Below are 19657 nucleotides of genomic sequence, written 5' to 3' on the forward strand. Positions count from 1 at the left end.
AGATCAGTTCTTTTGGCAAAGCAACAACTGTCAGACTATAATAGCATAGCATAAATTAGACTCAACTACCCCGTCTTGTCCTTCTCCAATATACTGTACTCTCTCCTGTCCTCTGTAAGTAATATACTGTACTCTCCTCCTGTCCTCTGTAAGTCACACCGAAGCCAGAAGGGCATACTTTCATCATAATTATACACAGAGTACGGTACGTCTCATCCAGGGTTGGGAACGCACACACACTCTTCGCAGGCTGGAAGGCTCAGGGTGTGAGTTCACCGTTCACACACTTATCAACACTATAGAAAAAGTGCCCCCTCGGGGCACAGCCTCTAGGTCTCCACCAGGATATAGGATCGTTTTTTTGGAATAATGTCAAGTGGCATTTCTTCCTCTATAGTGTTTCACCGCAATCGGACACTTTGTTAACGATTTACGGCAATTTGTATAAAAAAAAACGTGTCTGTCACTCCTGAAAATCTTATAGCCATTGGGGATGGAATACAAGGGGGAAGCGGATAGGCCCGTGTTGATCACATGACTAGAGATAATAGCGTATACCGATTTTGAGTGATGCATGGATAAATTGCGTACGAGTAATATGAAGAAAATGTGTTTTGCAAAAAAACGGCCTCATGGTGGCGCTATAACAGGCCGTTTGGGGCAGAGGTTCGTCGTTGGTATCCAGGGAGTGTGTGTGCAAAGTTTGGCATCGACCGGGTTTTAACGGTGCCGGAGATTAGCTGTACACGGACTGACGGACGGACAGACAGACGGACAGACGGACGGACGGACGGACGTAGTGCAAAGCATAGTTATGCACGCCTCGCCTTATGCTATAAGGCGTGTTATGCTACACACGCCTAGTTATGCATAATATACATACATGATACAAACAAACAAACAGGCGCGCCACACACAGCCGCAAACAGTTGCATCTTTCAAAATGTGACCCGTCAGCTACAGCGAGACTGTTTATAGTGACCGCCGCTGACCAGTGAAAGAGGACGAGGCCTCTACAGTTACTGCCAGGCCAGGGCAGTGACTGTCCCACTGCGTTCTCCTCTACAGTTACTGCCAGGCCAGGCCAGGGACTGTCCCACTGCTGCGTTCTCACACCACACAGTCAGAGGCCCTGACACTGGGCGCACGCACTGCACACACACACACACACACACCACACAGTCAGAGGCCCCGACACTGGGCACACACACACACACACACACACACACACACAGTCAGACGCCCCCACACTGGGCACACACACACACACACACACACACACACACACACAGTCAGAGGCCCTGACACTGGGCGCACGCACGCACGCACGCACACGCACACACACACACAGTCAGAGGCCCCGACACTGGGCGCGCACGCACGCACGCACACTCATAAGCCCTGCCACTGGGCACATGCACACACACACACACACACACACATACACACCATCACACGTGCATTCCAGGGATGTGACTTGCCATTCTGACGTCTCACATTACTGCTCATGTTACACGTTGGCATGTCCAAGCAGGCCCTACCTCTCTCTCTCTCTCTCTCTCTAACACGCACACGCACGCACACACACATGCACACACGCACACACGTACACGCACACACAAACACACACACGCACACGCACACACAAACTGTCCAATAATGAGAATAATTCCCTTGAGAAAATCAGTTTGTCCATAAGACATAAGAAAGAAAACATTCTTAACCTGAACTGAACAAAGTGAGGCTTAAAAACAGGCCCTAAACTAAAGGTCCTCTTCTCTAAATCCTCTTGAATCCTTTAATCTCGTTTTACATTTGGAAGTTAAACATTTGGTACAAAACGTATAAACACCATGAGTGTTGTCACTACACGTGATTTTAGGACACCTTAAATGATAAGAATAGATTTGAATTTCAACATTCAATCTTTGCACAATTGCAAGTTTAGAAAACTGGCCGTTTGGAGAACATACGTGGGTTGGATGGCGAAAGGAGTACGTTGAAATTCAAACTGGCCATTTGGAGATAACGTACGTGGGTCGGATGACGAAAGAAAGGCGTACTGTACGTTTGAAATTCAAATTTCAGCAGCAGGGGCGTATTGTATTGGCACACAGCGATGTCCAACATATACGTGTTGACATTCACGTTCACGTACGCTAAGCAAACACGCTGCAAACGCACCAGGAGGGGGGGGGGGGGGGGCTTGTTTAACCCATTGTGGACTGAGGTCGATTTTAAAAAAAAAAGGCTTCTAAATCCTAAAAGAAATTCTGAAAAACCTATGTTTCTATGTCAGTGGTCCTCAACCTTTTTCATGTCAAGGACCCCCTGAAATATCTCTATTGGGCCACGGAGGACCCCCTTCTCAAAATACATAGTTCCAGGGACTCCCCCCCCAGAAGCCAATATTTTAGTTAAAAACGTTCGCTCTGAAATATATATATTCAAAGATTTCCAACCACATTTTCACGACTTTAAAAAAAATAGCAGACCTACAAGCTCGTAGCGCGCCACTCGGTGGCGCGCTATGAGCTTGTAGATCTGCTATTTTTCAATAGCTAAACTAGAATAGAATGCTTGAAACACCAAGAGGGGTTCCCACCCAGAATGGGTTAAACATGGACAGCTCTTCTTTGGCAATAAGTACAAGTGACTTCTTTCCAAAGCTTTCCCTGATGCCGTTTTTCTGAACCTGATCCACCAAAAAGACAAAACAAACAATGCTGAGCCGTTGGAAGGAAAGAACTATACAGCCTTTCAATGGAAATAAAACCTGAGAGGCTTAAATTTAAACAAAGCAGAGCAGTCAGTCAGTCACTCTTTTCTCCAGGAAAAGAAAAACTATCCTTTATCTTGAACCCTTCAGTTGAAAAGTCATTTCTCTCATAATATTATTCACAATTTTTCCCCATGAAAAAGTGTCCCTGTGTGAATCACAATGAAAAGAGTATACTGTTTATATTTCATTGAAGGGCTTGCAGTCAGTTGGTTAGACAATACTAACTAGTCTGACAACACCATGGCTCGCGACATGCGTGGCAGGTTAAAACTAAAGGCTCATTCATAGTCTGGATTGTCGGTGGTGAGGTGACCACCGCTCCAGTGGTGAGGTGACCACCGGAGCTGAAATAACGTTGAGCGGTGGTGAGTAAAAACAGAGAGAAGGGCTGGAGCGGTGGCGGTGGTTTGCTCTTCACCGCGGCTCAGTGACGTCATGTTGTAGTTCGGTGGTCACCTCAGTGACGTCATGTTGTAGTGCGGTGGTCACCTCAGTGACGTCATGTTGTAGTTCGGCGGGCACCTCACCACCGAAAATCCAGACTATGAATAACGCTTAACTCGTGGCTCCTGACATGTGTGGGCAGGTGACTACTAACCAGTGGCTTCCTGTGAGGTTCGTTGCGTTTGCTTGTCATGCGGCCTGTCGGACTGTTAATGCGTCGGACCAAACCCAGGCATGCACCGACATGCGACACAGATCTGGGACACAGACAGACACTGACTGCAGGCACCTGACCCAGCTAACGCAATGACATACACAGCCAGGGCAATGCACAGTCACAGACAGACACCTGACCCAGCTAACGCAATGACAGACACACCGTACGGCCAGGACATGCACAGTCACAGACAGACATGATATACTGTCTGACTGAGACACATGCAACCATAACCCCACACACACACACACACACACACACACACACACACACACACACACACACACACACACACACACACACACACACACACACACACACACACACACACACACACACACACACACACACACACACACACACACACACACACACACACACACACACACACACACACACACACACACACACACACACACACACACACACACACACACACGTGCAGCAGCGCTGCTTGTTTTAGCACACACTGCTCAGTGGGTCAGGGTCAGCGAGGGGTCCCTGAGCGGGGCAGCAGTAAATAATAATGGTTAAACCGTAGAGCTAAGTGGCCCCCTCACCCGCCCACCCAGCAACGGGGCGGGCAGGCAGGGCACGGGAACGTCGCTCTCACGTGCTGCGAGGAATCACAGCCATCTGGGAAAGGAAAAAGAGCGAAACATGGAAGGCGGGAGGGATATAGAGGAGAGGCTGGCATCCTGACGGATGGCTGCTGGGCTGTTTGAGTAGGGAGGGTGGGGTGCGTCAGGGAGAGATCCTGCCAACCTGATAAAATGCACACACCGTACGACGCATGCATGCACTGCACACAATATACATACCAGACCTACAGGTTGCAGCAGGTGGGTAACTGGCTATGGGGTTCTTGCAGACACAGAGAGGGAACGTGCACACAAACAATCAAGAAGAAGCAGGCCTCATTTCGACGTTCCTTCAGGAAACAAGTGCTGTGCCTCGCATAAAACAACGCATCAAACCTGAAGCCAATATTGTTTCCCTGATCCAGCATTTAATTTCCCCTCAGGGATGAATAAACTAAAGTATAGTATTCCAATTTCTATTCTTAATCACCTCTTTCTCTTTCTCTCTCTCTCTCTCTCTCTCTCTGTGCTGATCTGTGTCAGGCTACAGTTCCAGTCCACAAATACCCAAACCACATTTTAACCTACTGGTCTTATTTAAATAAACAAATCACACCTGTGTGAAGTGAGGGGCGCTAATATATAAAAGTCTAACTGATGTTGATATGTAATGGTGATGTAAAACAAACGGACAAAACAAACATTAAACTCTGCGTGTTTCCTCCTCCCATACCCGAGGCGGGGTTGGCGAACGGGCCTTTCTGTGTGGAGTTTGCATGTTCTCCCCGTGTCCCCTAGGGTAGGTACCCTCACATGTTCTCCCCGTGTCCCCTAGGGTAGGTACCCTCACATGTTCTCCCCGTGTCCCCTAGGGTAGGTACCCTCACATGTTCTCCCCGTGTCCCCTAGGGTAGGTACCCTCACATGTTCTCCCCGTGTCCCCTAGGGTAGGTACCCTCACATGTTCTCCCCGTGTCCCCTAGGGTAGGTACCCTCACATGTTCTCCCCGTGTCCCCTACGGTAGGTACCCTCACATGTTCTCCCCGTGTCCCCTAGGGTAGGTACCCTCACATGTTCTCCCTGTGTCCCCCTAGGGTAGGTACCCTCACAAAAAACATGCTGTAATCCTGGTTTCTAAACTGCCTCCCCCTGGCCAGCCGGGGCGCCTGATGGAGGGGAAAGGAACTGGTTGGAATAACGTGTTCCTTCCACGCTCTACGACGTCCAACCAGGGAAACTCCCCCCTGTCAGGTGTAAAGGAGAGACTTGGACACTCAGGCATGAAGGAAGCATGAGTTCAACTCCGTTGCTCTCCCCATATATGGGGACTAGGTTGGTGGAGGGTGTGTAGAGCCCAGGATCACATTAGATGATTGACACAGGGGTGAAAAATGGGTTACAAAATCATGGGATAAAAAATATAATAAAAAAAAAAAGAAGAAGCAGGCCTCATTTCGATGTCCATTCAGGAAAACAAGTCCTGTGCCTCGCAGCATAAACCAACGCATCAAACCTGACGCCAATATTTTGTCTCCCTGATCCAGCTTTTAATTAATTTCCCCTCAGGGATGAATAAACTAAAGTACAGTATTCCAATTATATTCTTAATCAACTCAAACTCTCCCTCTCTCCATCTGTGTCAGTCAGCTTCACCTATAGAGGGTCTGCGCATGCATAAAGTGAATGGCAGATCCAGTGGCAAATCGAGTGGCAAAGTGAGTGACAAAGGGTATTTAATGTTGTTTAAAGTCATTTAATGCAATCTGATAGGATTTTTCTGTTTGGATGTATGGGCTGTCGAGGCCAGAAAATAGGTTTTTGCCACTCAGTACTAATAGACATTCCTGCATAACTTCCATTTATGATGATGATGTCACGCGCATACCTTTTATACTGTAACTGACTGCGACGGGTCCAGACTGTTTTGACTGGGGGTGCTATGGGGGGTATACTGTAAGCTACAGTATTTAGAGAGGGGGGTCTAATGCATCTTGGTTTACATATAGAAGTCAGTCAATTGGGTTTGTTTGGCTCCCCCCTGTCTCCTCTCCTCTCTCTCTCTATCATTAGCAGGCAACAGTACATACAGTAATACTATCTCACTCTCTCCGTTTCTGGCACAACAGCGCCCCTACTGGTAGTCATAGTCATATACAGGTGCTCATGGCCACATAGATACATTGCTGTTCCTTGGAGTGGTTGCACCACTCAATAATAATAATAATGTATTTAATAGTGTCATGTATAAAAGGCGGTTGTAGTGCCGTGTATGTATGACTATCTTGCTGTAAAGTGACACCTCTTCAAAAAGCCACATGTCGTCCCGAGTATTAAAAACCTCTCTCTGGCAGAACAGAAGTTGTGTCTCAACAGTTCCCTGACCTCCCCTGAGGTCCACAGAGTCCAGACATTACACAGGACAGGGGTCAGCCTGACCTCATTCCTATAGAGGGGGGTAGGGGGGGGGCTCAGTCAGAAGACAGGGGGGGGGGGGGGGACATCCACCACAGGCCCATATAGCAGGGTCACCTGACCCCCTTTCCTTCCTGTCTGGCATAATGTAGGCCAGAGGAGGCTTATAGGAGGACTGGGGAAACGGAGATGAGATGAGAGTGGAAATCCAGAACCAGAGAACCGAGGCAGCAGAAAGTCCTCACGTGACACACGACAGACACAATATGCTGCGTTTAGACCAATCATTACACAGCAATGACTATATTGATACCAGAGATTAAAATAGGGTGCATTTTCTTATCCCAAAACGCAGTTTATAGTTAACCCATTCTGACCTGAGATCAGATTCATACGAGGTTTCCACTGGACACACACTGGTCTGATTAACCCATTCTGACCTGCATGAGATCAGATTCTAAAAATGTCAGTCGCTGTTCGATTTTTCCAAAAAAATAGCAGACCTACAAGCTCGTAGCGCGCCACTCGGTGGCGCGCTATGAGCTTGTAGATCTGCTATTTTTCAATAGCTAAAGCATAACATGATGCCAACACCAAAACGGGTTCCCGTTCAGAATGGTTTAAGGGACGCAAGAAAACAAATGCATCTGCATCCACAGGATACACTACTGTACTATTTTATTATTCTAGTTTATTTTGCTAGCTTCAGTTATAATAATCATTTCTTCTTCTGTTTTCTACATGAATAAAACCATATGGGAGTTAAATGCTGCATTTTGTAAAAAAAAAAGGGCAAAATATGACTCCTATCGTCATTGAAGTGGGACTCATAAAATGTCCCTGGGACTCATTTCTAAAAGACCATCCCTGCATCCTGGGACTCATTACATTGAAAACCTGTTTACATCACTTCAGCATAGTGGTCAAACTTAACAAAGCCATACAGACAAATGGGAAAAATGCATTTATATAGCACCTCTTTACATAGATCGTGCATTACATTCACCCATCCACACACACACATTCACACACTGATGGCGTCAGAAACCATGCAAGGTACCAACCAGCACATCAGGAGCAATTAGGGGGTTCAGAGTCTTGCTCAAGGACACTTCGACACCCTAACTCTGGGGGAGCACCACAGGGTTCGAACTGGCAACCTTTCAGTTTCCATCCGGTCGCTCTATATATCCATCTCCGCCACAGACCCTTTATAACGTTTATAGGATAGTATTGCGTTTTATAGCGTGTATGAAACACATGTTACTACATTTATACAGTGTGGGAGAGTGTGTGTTGTTTCCAAGTGTAGAATAGTGTGTTATTGTACAATATTGCGGGTTTCTTATACAACTACATGTGGTGCCGGTGCGGCTATGTGCATGTGTGTGTGACTGTGTGACTGTGTGTGTGTGTGTGTGTGTGCGCATCACAGCACTGCTACGCTCACACCATTTGGAATGAGATTGTGTAATGACAGTTTGTGTGTGCGTGTGTGTGTGTGTGTGTGTGTGTGTGTGTGTGTGTGTGTGTGTGTGTGTGCGTGTGTGTGTGTGTGTGTGTGCGTGTGTGTGTGTGTGTAATCTGGCCCAGGCGGGTAGATTACGCGGCCTGGCGAGGCCGTCCGCCCTGACAAGCCGCGGTAACAAGAGATGACCTCATGGGTCCACACATGGCTGCCGATAAACAGCACAGCGCCATGCCAGGGCCAAACTGAGAGGAGAGACCCCACACACAACACACACACACACACGCACGCACGCTGCACGCACATACACACACAGGCAGGCACACACACACGCACGCACGCACACACAGTCGCACGCACAACATATTAGCGATGGAGACAGACATCCAAGAGAAGATAGAGAGAGATAATGGGATATACAATGTCTCCACGATGTGCCTTTTCAGAGATATGGTATATATATATTATCATATATATTGTGATACAGTAACAGCACAGACTGCACTTTCTATGATTGTATGATTTGCAGTAGAGAAGAGATACTGCTGAGGCAGACAACCGGCAAAACACTCAAGGTTTAACCCGTTTTGGACTGAGGTCGATTAAACCTAACATTTTCCTGAAAAACCCATGTTTCTATATCAGTGGTGCTCAACCTTTATCATGTCAAGGACCCCCAGAATTATCTCTATTGGGCCACGGATCCCCATCTCAAAATATGTAGTTCCAGGGACCCCACCTCCCCAGAAGCAAATATTTTAATAAAAAATGTTCGCTCTGAAATATATATTCAATGATTTGCGACACATTTTAACGATTTTTCAAAAATAGCAGACCTACAAGCTCATAGCGCGCCACTCGGTGGCGCGCTATGAGCTTGTAGATCTGCTATTTTTCAATAGCTAAAGCATAACATGATGCTAACACCAAAAGGGGTTCCCGTTCAGAATGGATTAATAAAGAACAAATCCTTATAGGTGAAACAAGGCTCCATGATGACCAATAAGCTGCAACCATCTGTGATCTTGTTTTAGGTGTATTTTTATGCTGTGTTCCCTAAATGTAATGTTATGTAAATGTATTCCACTGTTTGTCTGTCTGTCTGTTTTCTGTTTTTGTGTTTCTTTGTGAGGACTGCGGATGAAAATGAGCATCTTTGCTAAATCCGGTGTATTTACGTCCATTAATATGCATTGTCCTGTCCAAATAAACGTGACAAATCATGACAACAAACACCATTTTTTAGGCCGAAAACAAACAAATAATTAGAAAGAAGAAAAATACTTTTTTGTTGTTTTTCTTCTTTGTAATTATTTGTTTGGTCCAAAATATTGTGTTTGTTGTCATGAGTTGTCACGACTCGAGTTGGCTTTGTCCGTGCCGTAACCGTCTTTAAATAATTACCTTTTGAAGTGTCTAAGGGGAAAAATGCATTGGGAATCATTTCCTGGGCCTGGCGTCGTCATGAAAGAGGGCGGGACTGCGACGCTAGTCTATAGTATGCTCAGACAGATAGCCGGGAGTGAGCGAGAGCGAGAGAACAAACAGAAAGAGTTACAGTTTAATAGTGAGAAAGAGCGAAGAGAGAAGAATCACAACAAGGCGTCGCCTCACGCTGACCGAGCGAGGCCGGGCCGGGCCGGTTCCCTGACTCACTCAGACCCGGAACAAAGACAATGTGACTAAAACCCTTATCATTACGGCAATATATCATATGGGCCATGTGGGGAGATGTCTTCTTCCCACGATGAGGAGGGCATCTTACTGTAAAGTTTACCAACACCCCGGTCCCCCACCCCCCCCCCCCCCCCATCACACACACACACACACACACACACACACACACACACACACACACACACATTGCTTCTCTGTCAGTCTAAGCCTGGGAAAGGACTCAGCGCTCCGTCTCTTCCACCGTGGTCGGCTTGGCTTCGTACGGGGGCCACACGTCAGGAATTAACCCATTCTGGACGGGAAGCCCTTTTGGTGTTTTAAAGCATTATGTTATATACTTTTAGCCATTGAAAAAATAGCAGATCTACAAGCTCATGAGCTTGTAGGTCTGCTATTTTAGAAAAATCGTGAAATTGTGCTTCAAAATCTTTGCTTCTGAGAAGGTCCCCCATGGAACAACATATTTTCAGATGGGAGTGGGAGTCGGTGGCCAATTACATATAATTTTTGACATGAAATATTGAGCGCCACTGATGCAGAAACACGAGGTATTTCAGAAAACTGTCAGAATTTGAAAGACTTTTTTTTTTTCATTTCGACTTCAGGCCGAAACGGGTTAAAACCCTAACCTCCAAACGTCTCCACAGACAGACTGTGGAAAAACACATCCTCCATTATATTTTCCTATGCTCTCTGTTGACTAGTCTGTTGCTGCTGTACCAAAATACTGCAGCCTAGAATAGTACTTCTTCACCCCCACAAGTACTACTATGGTGATGGTGAAGTGTGTTGTTGTTTGTGTATCATTTCCAGTCTATATTGATTCTGTGCAATGAATAGAATGTAGTTTTTGGAGGACAAACATTTTCTTGAAGTCGTGCTGGGCTGGGCTGATGTAACATTAGATTTAGTGTTAGTGTCTATTTGTGTATGCTTGTGCGACTGTGCGCCGTGCGCGTGCATGTGTGTGTGTGTGTGTGTGTGTGTGTGTGTGTGTGTGCGTGTGTGCTATGTTAAGCACCAGCTGCAATATTGCCACCACTGACATCTGCGACAGCCTTCAATTAGAGAGGATTCCCTCGTTTTGGGGTGAACAGAACCAGCCAGGCTACAGTTCACAGCAGGTTGGGGTGAACAGAACCAGCCAGGCTACAGTTCACAGCAGGTTGGGGTGAACAGAACCAACCAGGCTACAGTTCACAGCAGGTTGGAGGTGAACAGAACCAGCCAGCCAACTACAGTTCACAGCAGGTTGGAGGTGAACAGAACCAGCCAGGCTACAGTTCACAGCAGGTTGGGGTGAACAGAACCAACCAGGCTACAGTTCACAGCAGGTTGGAGGTGAACAGAACCAGCCAGGCTACAGTTCACAGCAGGTTGGAGGTGAACAGAACCAGCCAGCCAGCTACAGTTCACAGCAGGTTGGAGGTGAACAGAACCAGCCAGCCAACTACAGTTCACAGCAGGTTGGAGGTGAACAGAACCAGCCAACTACAGTTCACAGCAGGTTGGAGGTGAACAGAACCAGCCAGGCTACAGTTCACAGCAGGTTGGGGTGAACAGAACCAGCCAGGCTACAGTTCACAGCAGGTTGGGGTGAACAGAACCAGCCAGGCTACAGTTCACAGCAGGTTGGAGGTGAACAGAACCAGCCAGGCTACAGTTCACAGCAGGTTGGGGTGAACAGAACCAGCCAGGCTACAGTTCACAGCAGGTTGGGGTGAACAGAACCAGCCAGGCTACAGTTCACAGCAGGTTGGGGTGAACAGAACCAGCCAGGCTACAGTTCACAGCAGGGCAACGCTGGCTATGCTGCCACCAAAACACCACAAAGGAAGGGAAACAGCTGGTTAACCCATTTCAGACCTGAGGTCGACATTCTACAAATGTCTGACAGTTGTCTGAATAAACCTATGTTTTCTACTTTCTCTGTCAGTGGTTCTCAAACTATTTCATGTCAAGGAGCATCAGAATTATATGAATTTGGCCGCCGACCCGCATCTCAAAATATGTTTTTCCAGTGACCGCCCGCAGAAGCAAAGATTTGAGTTAAAAACATTCTTTCCGAAAGGAATATATATTCAAAGATTTGCGCACACATTTTCACGATTTTTCAAAAAAATAGCAGATCTAGAAGCTCGTAGCGCGGCACTCGGTGCCACGCTACGAGCTTGTAGGTCTGTTATTTTTCAATAGCTAAAGCATAACAATGCTTTAAAAACCAAAAAAGGATTCCTTCCCATCCAGAACGGGTTAAAAGAAAATAAGCACAAAATCTCTGTAAAAGAGAAAGTCCTACATAGCTCCATCATTACACACCCTACACTTACATAAGCCAGATAACTCCTCACAAATGCAAACTATGTGTGATGCATCATCATCGCTTCATTCCAAAAACGATAAAACTCTGCATAATTACATAATTTCTGTCTTTATGTGCTCAAGAAAGAGCACACATAACATACGACGTGTTTATTTGTCCCCTCGGGCCTGAAATATAACTTTGACACGTCATAGAATAGATGTCTAGCGTCAGATACTCCCAACAGGGAAACAGATCGTTGTTGACTTTCCAATGAGGCTTTCAAGTGACAGTTGCCCTTTTTATAATATATATTTTTGGGGCTTAATTTATTGATAGATTTACAGACAGGAAACGGGGAGAGAGATGTGGGGGCGGGCACACACACACCGCAAGGTTCGTCGGGACCGGTACTCGAACCAGTGTTGTTTTTGGCAGCAAATTTTAATTTTAGTCACATTTCAGTCACTAGATCTTAGTCACAGATCTTAGTGTTAGTCTAGTTTAAGTCGACTAAATATCATAAGATTTTAGTCGACTAAAGTCTAGTTGATTTAGTCGACTAGAATGTATTTTGGCAGACCTGATTTTACAGCTATTTTCAGCATGCAACCAAGTGTAAAATGACTTATAGTGGATCTCTTGTCCACTAGTCCTCTCCTAAAATCTTAGTCTAGTTTTTTATTTGTTGATGAAATTGTCAGTATATATAGTCTTAGTTTTAGTCATCATATTCATAGCTTAGTTTTCATTTAGTTTCAGTCAGTGATTTTTTTTTTTTGTCTTAGTTTTAGTCGACGAAAACACTGACTCAAACCCACGACTCTCTTGTCATGCTGGACTACCAGCCAAGGTGCCTGGACCGCTAGGCCGGCCCAGGCCACAGTGCCTTTTAATCTTATACTCTGCATCTTGTATGATGCTGCTAGACGGTGACGTGGTCCTCTCCTGTGTCAATATAAAGCTCATCTTATCTTATCTCGACAACTAACAACCTTATAATCAACTAATTAAGCCTCGGGGCTTGCATGATAAGGTGGCTGCACTGCTGTCCAAACCAAAGCCCGTCGAGAAAGGCTCACACGCTCGAGAATGAGAAAGAGGCTAGGGTTGTGTTACCCAACATGGCGCGTTGAATCAACACATCCAATTACGTTACATAAGCAGGAGTCCGTCTCCTGTTTTGATAGTGGAAACTGAACACATAAACTGTATGTTAGCCATAGCTCAGCTATCATTACAAACAGTTAGTCGTAGCTCAGAGCCCTTAGCTATCATTACAAACAGTTACATGTGCTCAGTGATAACATACAAACTCCCAAATGATTTACGATCATCAGGATGGCTCACCGTGGACAGCGCTCTAAGCTTTTAGAGATACAGCGCTTCGAAAATCCTGTTATAATGAAGGCTCAAAGGAGCTGGATTAAAAAAAATCCCATAGCTGGTGGGGACGGAGGCTCTCCATAGCAAACGGAGCAATGCAAAAAAAAAAAGTGAATGGACGGTCGCTGCTTTCATATATGGAGTATACGGTTGTCTATATACGGACATGTACGTAGTTAGCACCTTTACCTTTAGCTACGATTATAAACGTAGAAAGCAGAGAAAAGGTTAACCAGCTCAGTGGCCTTAATTGTGATTAGAGTGTTCGCCCTGAAACTGGGAGGTCAGGGTTCGATCCCCGGCCGGGTCAGACCAAAGACTGTAGAAAACGGGACCCAATGCCTCCCTGCTTGACACTCAGCATCAAGGGTTGGATTGGGGTTTAAGTCCCTGAGATACAGTATGTAACGGACCCCGAGAAGGCTGAACTTTATTTTGAAGAGTATGGCCGGAAGCGCCAGCCAGCTCCTTCCGGCTGTCATCAGAGGGCTATTTAAATCCAGCTGGGAGAGGTGCAGGGAGAGGAATTGTTTGGCATGGACATGGAACTTTGAGAGAACACAAGCATGTAACTTTGAGAGAACACAAGAATGGACCTTGAGAGAGATGAGCAGTTCACATCTCAATGATTTAGCGCCTAGCTGGAAGGGGAAAAAGGTATTATTGTTTTTTATGTTTTCTTGTTATTGTTCACTGAATGTTTTTTTTGGAGTTTCATTGTTTCCTGAAAATAAATACCATTTACTTTATATGATGTACTGATATGTGACGCTATTGATGTGATGTTTATTGATCTTTGATGTATTATATGTTTTTCTTTCAGTTTTCACGGTGACAGTTTACAAATAAAATGGTAACATTCATCAGTCGATCTCCAACTCCTTATTGCCAGCTGGGTCCGCTACACAGTATACTATCCCTACAGAAACAGGAGAGAGGCTCCTGCCCTCATGGCTACAGAAACAGGAGGGCCTCATGGCTCTGCAAGGCTACTTACACCCCCCCCCCCCCCCCCCCCCCTCCCTACCACTGGATGGGAGAGTGGGAGATCATGGGACACCAGTGTGTTGTTTTGGGCCTCGGCCATCGGTTAAAAGAAAGAACCCACATAAGCTTCTTTCCAGACTTTGCCTACTGTGGGGCTGCCTGTCTGTCTCCCATTTGATGTTCCTCAGCTGCTCATGCGAAGAAATAAGAAGCCTTGTTTTGTGGAAAGAAAAGCTAAATGTGAATAACAGAATGTTGTTCCTCTTCATCGCTGTTGCACATGTGCACTAGTGTGTCAAGGACTGTTGTGACCAGATTTTACTGAGAGTCTGCCATCGCGCAAATTACAGCTTTTCACCAAAAATGAGTTTATAGCACATGCAGGCAGACTATTCACATACTAGAGCATGTCTGAAATAAGTGTCAGAGCTGAAATCGACATGTAAATATGAAATAAATGCCCAAACATGTAGCTAGGTGTAATGTTAGAGACCACAGAAGACATGTAAATAATATGAAATAAATGCCCAAACATGTAGCTAGGTGTAATGTTAGAGTCCACAGAAGACATGTAAATATGAAATAAATGCTTAAACATGTAGCTATAGTTGTAATGTTAGAGACCACAGAAAACATGTACATATGAAATAAATGCTTAAACATGTAGCTAGGTGTAATGTTAGAGACCACAGAAGATAATGTAAATATGAAATAAATGCCCAAACATGTAGCTAGGTGTAATGTTAGAGACCACAGAAGACATGCAAATATGAAATAAATGCTTAAACATGTAGCTAGGTGTAATGTTAGAGACAGAAGTGAACCTTTCAAGCCTGTTTTCTCAACTCGCTGTTTCTCTGCCAGACATTACTCTATAAGCCATATCTCCAAATTCTGGTGGGTCAAACTGAACAACCAATATGTCAATTTGAAGCTATGATTCCCTGCTTTCATAATTATGATATGAAAATTAAAAAAAAATCCAATGGCAGTCCCTCAATCAAATGTATTCACTGTTGTTGGAAAACTCTGAACAAAAAGAAAGGTTTCTATATCCATGAAGGTGAACCAACAATGAGCCCAGAGTCTGCTTCCATTTAGCACTTCTCACCCATTTAAAACCACTTTTCCTTTACAGATTTTCACGCCACAGGTCACAGCGAGTACCTTTTAAAAAAGACACCACACTGACATGCTTTTAAACTGCCTTTTCAAAGCCATAGGGTGCTGCACATTCCTCAGCTGGGAATGATTAGTTAAGAAAGAAAATTACAAGGTGGTATGTGTGTCTGTTGTTTTTCTGTTTGGCCGCCAGGGAAGCATTCCAGATAGATTGTTCACACTTTTTAACCCATTTTGGGCGGGGACCCATTTTGGTGTTTTAAACATTACGTTATAATTTAGCTATTGAAAAATAGATCTACAAGCTCGTAGCGCGCCACCGAGTGGCGCGCTACGAGCTTGTAGGTCTGCTATTTTTGAGAAATCGTAAAAATGTGCCTCAAATTTGGAATATATGTTTTCAGACTGAACGTTTTTAGCTCAAATCTTTGCTTCTGGAGGGTCCCTGGAACAACATATTTTCAGATGGGGGTCTCGGAGTCCAATTACAGATAATCTTTGGGGTCCTTGACATGAAATATTGAGTGATATAGGCCTAGAAAACGGGTATTTCAGAAAACTGTCAGGATTTAGAAGACCCTTTTTTTCAGGCCTAAATGGGTTAATTGTGACGATGACTTTGTTTTACGATATCAACAACACATTGTGGGTTGTGTTTCTTTTATCAAATGTAATGTTTGACAAACACAGTGTTGTTTTCGTCGACTAAAACCAAGACGAAAAGTGTTCCTCGACTACCTTTTTTCACTGACGAAAACTAAATGGAAACTAAAAATGAACACTATAGCTATGATGACTAAAACTAAGACTAAATATACTGACAATTTTGTCAACCAATAAAAGCTAGACTAAAATGTTAGGAAGGGACTAGTGGACAAGAGATCCAGTATATGAGTCATTTTACACTTGGTTGCATGCTGAAAATAGCAGATCTACAAGCTCACAACGCGTCACACTGCGACGCGCTGTGAGCTTCTAGATCTGCTATTTTCAGCATGTGTAAAATCAGTCATTACGACGGCATCAAGGCCCGCCAAAATAGTTATTTATTTTAGTCGACTAAATCAACTGTAGATTTAGTCGACTCAAATAATAATAAAATACACCAACACTGAGATATTCCAAGGTGACTAAAATGTGACTAAAACTAAATGAAAACCATTCAAGAGACTAATGACTAAAACTAAAAATCTAAATATGTGCTGCCAAAAACAACACCAGTTTGGGGGGTCCCTATTAACCCATTCTGACCGGGCACCCATTTTGGTGTTGGCATCATGTTATGCTTTAGCTATTGAAAAATAGCAGACCTACAAGCTCATAGCGCGCCACCGAGTGGCGCGCTACGAGCTTGTAGGTCTGCTATTTTTGAAAAATCGAAGAACGACTGACATTTTTAGAATCTGATCTCAGGTCAGAATGGGTTCATCAGACCAGTGTGTGTCCAGTGGAAACCTGGTATGAATCTGATCTCAGGTCAGAATGGGTTAAGTTTCAAAGGCAGAGCCAGCGGAGGAAAGGAGTCAATACAGGAAGGGGAGGCCTGATTTACCACCAATATCGTCTGTCTCTGTGCATCCTGTCCGGGCGGCGCCGCTGGGGAGCGGAAATGACCCCCGACAGGCCGACACAACTATAGTGAAGACCCAGCTGGGTGTATTATAAATATAAACCTGGACGACACAGCCATGGTCCAACTATAGGGTCTTTAACCCGTTGATGCCTGAGGCCAAATCTGGGAACGCCTTCTAGGGCCTGACCTAAGGTTTCTGAAAACCTTCAAATTCTGATGATTTTTTAAATAGTTATGTTGCTACATGTATAGCAATAGCTGATGAGACACAGAGAGCACGGCCGGCATCAAGGGTAGAACAACGTATACGTTACACCAGGCGTCAATGGGTTAACCCGTTTAGGCCTGAGATCAGATTCTATACAGGGTCTTCTAAAATAAATCCTGACAGTTTTCTGAAAAAATTCTATATGTTTCTATGTGTCAGTCGTTCTCAAAGGACCCCCAGAATTATCTGTAATTGGCCACTGACCCCCTCATCTGAAAATATGTTGTTCCAGGGACCCTCAGAAGGAAAGATTTGAGTTAAAAAACATTCGCTCTGAAAGAATATATATATATATATATATATATATATATAAAGATCTGTGCCACATTTTCACAATTTCTTCAAAAAATAGCAGACCTGCAAGCTCGTAGAGTGCCGCGCTACGAGCTTGTAGATCTGCTATTTTTCAATAGCTAAAGTACTACAACTAAACACCAAAACACCAAAAGGGGTTCCCACCCAGAATGGGTTAAGGAAAAGACCTGACTCATATTCATATTCCACGGTTCTGAAGTGGATATCCTCCACTATTACAAGACAACAATACATCACACCTTTCTCTTCCCTTCTGGGAATAATCATCATAACAGCCCAGGTTTAGACAGTATACAGGAATACAGTATACAGGAATCATCATAACAGCCCAGGTTTAGACAGTATACAGGAATACAGTATACAGGAATCATCACAACAGCCCAGGTTTAGACAGTATACAGGAATACAGTATACAGGAATCATCACAACAGCCCAGGTTTAGACATTTTAAGGCTGTAGTGTCTGAGCTGAGGTTTCCAAACAGCAATCATCTCAGTGCTAAAAGTAGCTTTTTACTATAACTAGGAGGACCCATGCCATGGTGGTCATTTCAGGAAAATGACGATTCAAAGAATGACCAAACAGACTTACAGGGTCTATTACAGTCTCTAGACCTGACTGACCTCTATGGTTGGGTTTGACTACACTACTGTAACCACTGTGGATTATGAACTATGATGATGCAAAAAGCTGAAAAGCTATGGTTTGGCTCAAATAATAGACAATGTTAGGCATTTTCCAACGAGACTTAAAAATAAGATTGCAAGATTAGAGTAAGATGACAGGAAACAAACATAATTAAATGTGCATGTTCATGTATATTTAACCTAAACCTATAGTATAGTCGATTGTTGTCGTGTTTCCACTCACTCAACAAACATGTGAATTATTGACGTAATACAAGCAACATTGATTAATTGATTGATTGATTGATTGATTAAGTTACAACAGTTTGCAGAATTACAGTAGGCTACATTTCAAGCACAACTCAATACAAAGACTGTTAACTGTGAGTGGACGACACCATCAAGCACTAGACTTATTTACAAGAGGGTCCACTCCACCATGTTCAATTCATCAAAAACATCAGGCGAGTGGTTTTTGTTTAAATATTCGGTGTCGCAAGTGACTTAGCTCTGAGCCTTCTTAATGCAACGGCAGCAGCAAGAGCATTGGGGCTATGGTATGGAGCAGCTACACTTCACTAACTTACTACAATACAAAAAGTTACATTTGATTGGAAAAGGCAACGAAAACACGTGTTTGTATAGTTTGCATCGGTGCAGCGTTTGCCTGAGAAGTCGTTCTGTAGTTTTAAACCAACCAACAATGACAAATTAGTTGGCGTGAACAACGACATGACGAAAATAAATAAAAACACACACTCACCTAAATCAACGGCGCCTGGTCGTTTTCAGCACAGATCAGATCATCAATCGTTTGAGACAAAGTAAGTAACCATGGAAGTGTTTCCGAAATTAGATCATTAAGGTGTGTGATCGATATATCGATTATCTAATATCTCCCCACACAGACCAGACCACACTTTCTCACTGGGAAAGAATGTTTTCGATGTTCGCGCGGACCATACCAACTCAAACCACAACAACCCACACTCGAACGAGTCGTGGTTCTAATATACATTCTTTCAGACAATTAATCACCAAAATAACACACATATAAATATATAGGCTATGCATTGTTATGTTGATTCATTAGCCCCGTACGATTTGAGTCGTTAATACTTGCACATCATATAAAATCACCCCTAAACTATGAAGTGTACCCCTAAAACAGGACCCCCCCCCCTCCTCACGACTTGGTACGTTCAGGGTCTTCGCCATTGGTCAGTTCGACACTCCATTCATATTTTGGAAAATGCAGCGTGTGTCGGCCTGTCGGGTTCCCATAGCAACCACGGTTATGGTTTTGGTTTACACATGTTCTTGTCAAAAGAAAAGGGACAGCTAGCTTTACAGTTGCAGCAAACCGTTGGAAACAAACAGCTGCCTGTTTTGTTCCTACAGACTACAGTAGGCTACATCATTTAAAAAAAACAGGCACAGACGTACCCCTGTACTCCACTCCACTGTAGACACAATATTTGTATGTATTGTTTATT

General features: G+C 44.3%; 1 protein-coding gene across 1 annotated transcript in view; it reads right to left on the reverse strand.

The window, feature by feature from the left end:
• The window catches only part of LOC308315970 (uncharacterized protein), a 51626-nt gene extending 32577 nt beyond the window's left edge, over positions 1–19049 (reverse strand). The window contains exon 1 of the mRNA XM_080764249.1: positions 18925–19049. The gene's annotated coding sequence lies outside the window, so the exon portion shown is untranslated. The remainder of the gene's footprint in view (positions 1–18924) is intronic.
• Positions 19050–19657: the final 608 nt, after the last annotated feature.

The sequence above is a fragment of the Protomyctophum bolini genome (genome assembly GCF_963924005.1).
Source record: "Protomyctophum bolini genome assembly, chromosome: 5".
Taxonomy (NCBI): Eukaryota; Metazoa; Chordata; class Actinopteri; order Myctophiformes; family Myctophidae; genus Protomyctophum; species Protomyctophum bolini.